The 9,623-nt window shown below is 37.2% G+C and overlaps 1 pseudogene; it reads right to left on the reverse strand.

Moving 5' to 3' along the window:
* Positions 1-715: 715 nt before the first annotated feature.
* LOC106760314 lies at positions 716-1,943 on the reverse strand (annotated as a pseudogene).
* Between the last annotated feature and the right edge of the window lie 7,680 nt (positions 1,944-9,623).

Genomic DNA, 9,623 nt, shown 5'->3' on the forward strand with positions numbered 1-9,623 from the left:
TGAAAAGAAAAAAATATATTCAACAACGAAAATAAGATTGAATCAAACTTATTTAAGAAAATATATTCAAATTTAAGCCATCTAAATGCTCCGTTAATGAGCCATGTAAATGCTCCATTAATGTATATAGAGAGAGAAAGAGAAAGATGGTTAAGAATAATGGGGAGGTGTAGGGTATTTTTGGAATAAAAGAAAATAGTGGGGAGGTATAGAATATTTTTGAAATAAATTAAATTAATGGGGAGGTACAAGTCCCACTTGGGGAGGTGTAGGGAGCAACACCCTCAATATAAAGGTCAAATTTTAGAGCCCAGTTCAATACTTACATTATATTATAACCAATGGCTTAATACCTTCATTGGTCCTCATATTTGTGTGTCAATCTCAGTTTGGTCCTCAAGTTTTAAACTGTCTCGATTGGGTCATAATTTTTGTAAAAATGAACACATTGTACCTCATCTATTAAGTGCTACTAGACAACGTTAAGTTTAGTTGAGCTGTATTTTATATTTTAATGACATGGCATTGTGTATTAAAATTGAACGCATGATGTGTTTAAATCATCCAATCCACGTGGGTCGGTGCCTCTTCTTCCCTCCAACCACTGATCACCTTTTCTGCTCCTCCGCCAAGCCGCTTCCTTCCTACTCCCACCCTCAATCCCTCACTCCTCAGACACACACCCTTTTCTCCCTCTCAAACTAAAAAACGATTTTTAACGAACATTGAGATCTGCATTTGACTCCAACCCATTTAACAAGGCAGTGGAAGAAAGAATAAAATAATAACGAGGAAAAGGTGAACCCTTGATCGGTTTTTGCCCAGACTTCCTCCATGAGTACTCGTCCGACGGGATGTCAGGGATCTTGTAACTTATCGCAGGGACGATTGTTTCACACGTGATTTCCTTAATAAAAAAAGAATTCATCATCAGTTTCTCTGTTTGTTTGTGGTTAAAATTATTAATATTTTTGACGGGTGCAGGGGAAAAACCTTTTCTTGGAGCAGTGGCAGGAGGGTTTGGCGGAGAACGTGACATTGCGACACTTTTTTTCGGTGGAAGGAGGAGAGAGGGGGTTTGGCAGCGAAAGGAGGAAGGAAAGGATCGATCTTGCTGTCGGTGACGCTGGCGTCGTGGGTGACGGAGGATAAAAAGGAAGAAGAGGTGGTGGTGGTTGTGGAGAATGGTGGGTTTAACAAATTCCAAAGTGAAACCTTGTTAGGTTTAAGGTTGGGCTTGAACTTGTGGTTGTGGGAGTGGTTGCGGTGGGGCCTGGGGTTGAGATTGGGGTTGGGGTTCGGGCGGTGCACGGTGGAAGCGAGCGTGGCTGGTACGGTTGAGAAGATTAATAACCTGTTTGAACTTGGAGACGGTGAAGTCGGTGATTTGGGAGCAGTCAAGGTTGTTGTTGTTAGAAGAAAAAGAATAAGAATTGCAGGCAGAGGAAGAAAGGAGGCGAATGAGATGCTTCATGCTTTTCAAACCAGCGGAAGCTTATTGCTAATTTTTCCTCTATCCTGGTTCTTGGAACAGGATCCACCATATCCACCGCCTCCTTCCTGTCTACATCACAACCAACATCCAATATCATCCTTAAGCCAACTAGCCAAGGCAAACCCCCTACCTCCCCTTCAAAATATAAAAATCGCAAATTCCAACAGTATAGAACATGAAATTTTCAACATGCAATCCATCTCACATTCACATCAATAAAATACCACTGCACTCAGCACCAAAAATTGATAGCGAGCCCTTGGGCGCCATTCTTCATAATATTCACGTGCTTCCCACAAATAATATATTCCCAACATAAGATCACTTTACCTTTGAAAAAAACAGCAGAAAGCACATCACTTGTTGGAGGAAGGGGGAAGGAAGCGGCTTGGGCGGAGGAGCGGAAGAGGTGATCAGTTGTTGGAGGGAAGAAGAAGCACCGACCCATGTGGATTTGATGATTTAAACACATCATCCACTCAATTTTAATGCACAATGCCATGCCATCAAAATATAAAATACAGCTCAACTAAACTTAACGCCGTCTGGTAGCACTTAACGGATAGGGTACAATGTGTTCAGTTTTACAAAAATTATGACCCAATTGAGACAGTTTAAAACTTGAGGACCAAACTGAGATTGACAAACAAATATGAGGACCAATGGAGGTATTAAGTCATAACTAATTTATATTATCATTTCTCTCATATACAAAATTTAATAACTTTTCAAATACAATAATTGTTTATTACTAGATAAATATAATATGTCTAATAATCTAAGATATCTGACACTTTCCTTCAAACTAATCCATATAAATTCTATATACTAAGCTTGTTACAAATATAATCAATTCTCGGTTCCATAAAAATATTTGTTAATTGATCACTTGAGTTAACGAAATCAGTTTTGATATCTCTAGATACAATTTTCTCTCAAATGAAATGACAAACAATCTCAATGTATTTGGTCCTCTTATGAAATACAAGATTAGAACTAATATGAAGAGCAGTCTGATTGTCATATATATGTGTTATTTAAGTGACATCTCCAAATTGTATCTATCTAAGCAATTACTTAAGCCAAACAAGTTCAGAAGTGGCTAAGGTCATAGTTCTATATTCTACTTCTGCATTAGATTTTTTCACACTTTGTTTCTTGCTTTTCTAAGAAATCAAGTTACCACCAATGGAGACACAATATCAAAAAAGTGGATCATCTATCAGAAGGAGTTTCTGCCCAATCGGCATCTAAATAACAAACAACTCTTGTATGGTTATTGGAACCATATAAAAACCTTTTTTCTAGGAGATCCTTTAATGTACTTTAATATAAGGATGACTGCATTCCAATGATCTTCACATGTGGAATTAAGAAATTGGCTTACTACACTAACTGCAAAGGAAATGTCAAGATGAGTAACTGTAAGGTAATTCAATTTTCCAACTAATATTCTATATTGATATAGGCTCCCCTTAATTTGGTATAAGTTTAGTATTAGGATCCATAGGTTTGTCAACAAATATTGAATTCATCAACTAGTTTCTTCCAAAATATCCAACGTATACTTCCTTTGAGATATAATAATACCACCATTGGATTGTGTTACCTTAATACCCAATAAATATTTGAATTTGCCGAGATCTTTGATTTGAATATGGTGACAAAGTTGTTATTTCATCTTGAACATGGTTGCATTAGCTATAAGAACAATGTCATCAAAATATATTATCAAGTAAAAACATCCATCACATTGTGTTATACCAAATTGTTGAACAATGCTACTAAATTTTCAAAACCAAGCTTTGGGTGACTTTTAGGCCATATAATGATTTGTCAAGATGACATACCAAAATAGAAGACTCCCATAAGCAATAAATCTTGGAGGTTTCTCTTCTTACAAATCTCCATGAAGGAATATATTTTTGATATCCAGTTGATAAAAAGATCATTGTTGAAGAGTAGTCATGGCTATAAATAAACAAACAAAAGTCATCTTTCACATGGGAGAAAAAGCTTTTGATAGGGAAGCTAAACCTACCTCTTTATATCTTTGTATCTATGATGAAAAATAAAATGGTTTTATGGTTTTTTGCACAACAAATGGCATAACAAATGTTTTATATTGATCATGTTTGTGCTTGATATGTAAATCCATTATTAATGAATTTTCAACACTCAATTTTGTCCAGATAAATAAATAAGTTAATAATGATTGAATTTATTTTAGCTTATTTTCTTTATTATATTATATTTTATGTTATTGTATTTTATGTTATTTTTTATTCTAATTTTATTTTATGTTATTTTATTTTTTTATTTAGATTTATTGTATTTTATATTATTTTTATTTTTTATTTAATTTAATTTAATTTAATTTTATGTTGTTTTACTTTTATTTAATTATTTTAATTTTATGTTATTTAGAGTTATTTTATTTTAGCCTATTTTTATTTTATTATATTTTTACATTAGTTTTTTTTATATTTAACTTTATTTTATTCTCTTTTACTTTATTTCATTTGTTAAACATTCTATAATACAAAAAAAAAATATTTTTTCGTAGTTTTCTAGAATAAACTATAATGACAACTCCAAATCTTTTTTGCAAACCTCCACTACCATTCACAAACCATAACCTATTCACGAACACAACTCAGTTCAACATCTTGTTCCAGTATACCCTTTAACCACTAAGAAACCAAAAGAAGCCAATAGGAAGGGAATAAAAGCTGAAACGTGGGGAGAAGGGTGTGAAAGTGGTAGCTCTAGCGATGCGCTCGGCAGGGACAGCAGCGATACGTTGCCACTACGATGGATGACAGCCAATGAGACCACTATAGTTGTTGATGTAGTCATTAGTGACTAGCTTGAGGTGAAAGGTGTAATAGCGTGACCCAGGTGCCTAGAGTTGTGATGGTCAACATGGATCACAAAAGAAAATGTCACATTGACGTTGGTGACATCCCCGACATCTCCACGCGTCACCGGCGATGAACTGGATAGGAGCGGACCACGACGACGTCTCTATCAACCTTTGTGAGTGTTATGGAGTTGAAAGGGAGGGAAAAAACCCTAACGTTTGGAAGAAAAGGAAGGAGTACAACCTTGGAGGGAGGCATCGTGGCGGCTAGCCTCGTTTTTGTCCACGACCTCGTTTGAATTAGTTAGGACGACGAACCCGACAACGGAGAATGATGAAGGTGTTGGTGAATCGGCAAAGGTCGACACTCATGAAGGAAGGAGAAGAGAAGGAGATCCTATGGAGGAAACAATAGTGGAGAGGAAGAAACCTAGTGGTTTCTGAAGTGGGAACGAAAAGAGGCCTTGGTCCTGACCAACAAATACCCAATGACACCCCCAAACTTCACCGCTGCACCCCTACGTTCATTTGGGCCTAAGCCTGGAGGAAGCAGATTGTGTTGCAAACTTGGGAGAATGCCTTTTCAGTCTTTTCAACGTGAGATTGAGAGGATAGCCACAATCATTAATAGAGTTTTGTTCTTCAAAGTATAAGCATTCCTTCAGTGGAAGTTTGTAATTCTTGTAAATGATATTACAGAATGTAAAAAGTTAGAATTGCTCTCAAACTAGTACTGTGAACCACGGACATTAAATATTACACTCTTCATTTCAACATTTTACCTTTCTTTTTCATCTCCCTCAGTATTCTGGTGCCGATACATTAAGCCCTAGCAACAAATAAACTCCTTCTTCCTCTACCATGCCCTCGTCTTCTGGCGCTTCTTCCGTTCCTTCACTTATGACTCCTGTTATCGTTCCTTCTCATCCTACTGAACCTAGAATCCGGTTTTCGCATACCATGTTTTTCCTTTATGGTTATTCCGTAGTTTTCCATAATAAACTATGGTGGCAACTCCAAATCTCTATTTAAAACCTCTATTACCATTCACAAACTATAACCCATTCACGAACAAGACTCAGTTCAACATCTTGTTCCATTATACCCTCTAACCACCAAGAAACCCACAGAAGCCAATAGGAAGGGAATAAAAGCTGAAACATGGGGAGAAGGGTGTGACAGTGGTAGCTCCGGTGATGCCCTCGGCAGGGATGGCGACGACACACGATGAATGACCGTCAATGAGACCACTATAGTTGTTGATGTAGTCGTCAGCGACTAGCTTGAGGTGAAAGGCGTAACAACGGACCCAAGTTCCTAGAGTTGTGATGATCAACGTGGAACGAAGAAGAAAGCTTTGCGCTGACGTTGGTGATATCCCCGACATCTCCACGCGCCACCATCGATAAAGTCGACAGGAGCAAACCGTGGCGATGTCTCTATCATCCCTACTGAGCGTTACGAAGTTGAAAGGAAGGGAAGAATCCCTACTGTTTGGAAGAAAAGAAAGGGGTACAACCATGGAGGGAGGCGTTGTGGCGGCTGGCCTCGTTTTTGTCGACGACCTCGTTTGATGCAGTTGTGACGACAACCCCGACAGTAGAGAATGTTGGAGGCGCGGGAAACCGGCTAGGGTTGACACTCATGAAGGAAGGAGAAGAGAAGGAGCTCCTACAAAGGAAACAATAATGAAGAGGAAGAAACCTAGTGGTTTCTAAAGTGGGAACGAAAAGAGGCCTTGGTCCTAACCAACAAATACCAAATGGCATCCCCAAACTTCATCGTTGCACCCCCTACGTTCATTTAGGCCTAGGCCTAGAGGAAGCAGATTGTGTTGCAATCCTCAAATGATGCCTTTTCAGTCTTTTCAGTGCGAGATTGAGAGGATAGCCGCAATCATAAATAGAGTTTTGTTCTTCAAAGTGTAAGCTCTCCTTCAGTGGAAGTTTGTAGTTCTTGTAAATGATATTGCAAAATGTAAAAAGTTGGAATTTCTCTTAAACCAGTACTGTGAACCACGGGCATTAAATAATACACTCTTCATTTCAACATTTTACCTTTTTTTTTCCTCTCCCTCAGTATTCTAGTGTTGATTCATTAAACCCTTGCCACAGATAAACTCCTCCTTCCTCCAACGTGCCCTTGTCTTCTAGCGTTTCTTCCATTCCTTCACTTACGACTTTTGTTCCAGTTCCTTCACATCCTCCCGAACCTAGAATCCGGTTTACGCAGACCGTGTCTTTCCTTTATGGTTTTTCCGTAGTTTTCCATAATAAACTATAGTGGTGACTCCAAATCTCTTTTTCAAACCTCCATTAGCATTCACAAACCATAACTCTTTCACGAACATGACTCAGTTCAACATCTTGTTCCACTATACCCTCCAACCACCAAGAAACTAAAAGAAACGATGAAAAGCTGAAACGTGGGGAGAAGGGTGTGACAGTGGTAGCTCTAGCGATGCGCTCGGCAGGGACATCGGCGGCACATTGGCATTACGATGAATGGCAGACAATGAGACCACTGTATTTGTTGATGTAGTCGCCAGCGACTAGCTCGAGGTGAAAGGCGTAATAGCGTGACCCAGGTGCCTAGAGTTGTGATGGTCAATGTGGATCGAAGAATAAAGTGTCGCGTTGACGTTGGTGACATCCCCGACATCTCCACGCGCCATCGGCGGTGGCGTCTCTATCAATCCTGGTGAGCATTACGGAGTTGAAAAGGAGGGAAAAAACCCTAATGTTTGGAAGAAAGGGAAGGGGTACAATCATGGAGGGAGGCGTTGTGGCGGCTGGCCTCGTTTTTGTCCACGACCTCGTTTGATGCAGCTGTGACGACAACCCCAACAACAGAGAATGATAGAGGTGTGGGCAAACCGGCTAGGGCCATCACTCATGAAGGAAGGAGAAGAGAAGGAGCTCTTGTGAGGGAAACAAGAGTAGAGAGGAAGAAAATACCCAATGGCACCCCCAAATACCCAAACTTCACTATTGCACCCCTACGTTTATTTGGGCCTAGGCTTGGAGGAAGCATATTGTGTTGCAATCCTAGGAGGATGCCTTTTCAGTCTTTTCAGCGTGAGATTGAGAGGATAGCTGCAATCGTAAATAGAGTTTTGTTCTCCAATGTGTAAGCTTTCCTTCAATGGAAGTTTGTAATTCTTGTAAATGATTTTGCAGAATGTAAAAGTTGGAGTTGCTCTCAAACCAGTACTGTGTGAACCACGTGCATTAAATAATACACTCTTTATTTCAACATTTTACCTTGCTTTCATTGTACTCCTCCCTCTACCACAGGTTCGTGCATTATTTCATAGCACCCACAATTAAACAAGAGGATTCATATTGATTAATTCCATAAAATAAACTATAATATCATAAACATAACACCTCAAGAAAAAAAAAAACAAAATCTAGTAACATTTAACCATAACAGACAATATAGTACAAATCACCATATCTAGTAACATATAATCGGATTCTTCAATTTGTGAACAAATTGGACTCATTGATTAGGTAGTTCTTTAATCCAAATACATTTCCCAAAGTCCTTAATCTGGTTTCGTCTCACTGAATTCCTCAATCTGATGGCCTTAACTAGATTAATCATAATGGTAGCATCTACCAAATTCCTCATTCCATTAAAATGTAACCATACTCCTTAATCTGGTGCAATGCTCCCAAACCACACAACCTAGTATCTCCCTCCCTTAACTAGAGCAAATAATCTGGTATTTTATCATCGGATCTGGAACCGTTAACCACAAAAATCTATAGCCCTCCTACACAATCTGACAGCCAAAAACACAAACAAGTACAAACCCCCCATCAATGCAAAAACAAAATAATATTACCCTAAAAACTAAGATCAATTGGAGGAACGAGAACTAGAGATGATGAAGGTGCGAGAACAATAATAAAGGTGCAGGCCGATTGAAGTGTCTAGAACAATACAAGTCTCAGGTCGCACACTAAGGTGTTTGGAATTGGCGAAACCAATAGAGAAAAAAGGTGAAAGGAGTAAAGGATGTGTATGGACTCGGAAGGAGATATGGTGATGAAAGAGGAAAATTTGAAACATAAAAGGTTTTTAATGTAGTCAAAGTTAGTTATTTTGGCCATTATGAAAATTTTTAGGTGTAGGAAGAAAGATGTAAATTGTAGAAAGAAGTTACCTAAAAAAAAACTGTGGTAAGCTATATTCACCATATCAGTTCAACCCACTAAAAAAAACACATCTCATACCTTACTATACTTTCAACGAAGTATCTCCTTCTTCAAATGACCAAAATCCTCCTTCACCAACTCATCAATGTCAAAACACACCAAGAACATTTTCTACCAATGCAACACCAATCTTTGTAATTCACGTTTCTCCTTTGTTGAGACAGATTTCAAGTAAAAAGGACACAATTGGAATTAATTAAAATGATGGGGGCCGGAAAAAAATAATAGGGTGCAGAAAATAATTGCCGAAAAGTGAAATGAAAGTGTAATAAGACGTAGGCCCAAAGTTTTTGTAATGAACTGAGCCGAACATTGTGACCAGAACTTAATGTTTGTCAAATTCTTCTCACACTTCCAAATCTTCTTCCTGTAACTTCATAAATATAAAAAGTCGTTCTAAAGTTATTTAAAAAAATATATTTTAATGAAAAAATTTAGAAGTTAAAAGTAACTTTTGAATTACGTAAAAGTTGAAATTAACTTTCGAATTGTATAATTCAACAATTATTTTTCTAAAAAGAAAAAACATTTAAATTGCATAATCAAAAAATAAAAAATAAAGTTAAGATCGTACAACCTAGAATTAAAAATAACTTTCAAAATTAGTGATAAGAAAAAATAATTTCTAGACTATACATTCTAAAGTCATTTTTTATTTTTTGATTATATAATTTTAGAAGTTTTATTTTTTTCTAAATATAAAATCCAAATTTTTTCTTCAAGAAAAAAATATTTCCCAGATTATGTAATTTTGAAGTTTATTTTAGTTTTTGATTGTACAATCTAAAAGTCATTCTTAACTTTCGAATTATCCAATTAAAAATATCAAATTAAACCTTTTATATTTATCAAAGGATGAAAAATATGGAGATGATTGAAAAAAAATGCCTAAATTTTATTAAATGCATTGAAGAAAGGTAAGCTTACGTTTTGTGAATAATTTTACAACTCCTTTATGAATTCCTAGAACCTATTCCACTCTGCTATTCTGGGAGAAATCCAATCAATTAGGATCCTAATTCTACTATTCCCCTGATTT

The sequence above is a fragment of the Vigna radiata genome, chromosome 5 (genome assembly GCF_000741045.1).
Source record: "Vigna radiata var. radiata cultivar VC1973A chromosome 5, Vradiata_ver6, whole genome shotgun sequence".
Lineage (NCBI taxonomy): Eukaryota > Viridiplantae > Streptophyta > Magnoliopsida > Fabales > Fabaceae > Vigna > Vigna radiata.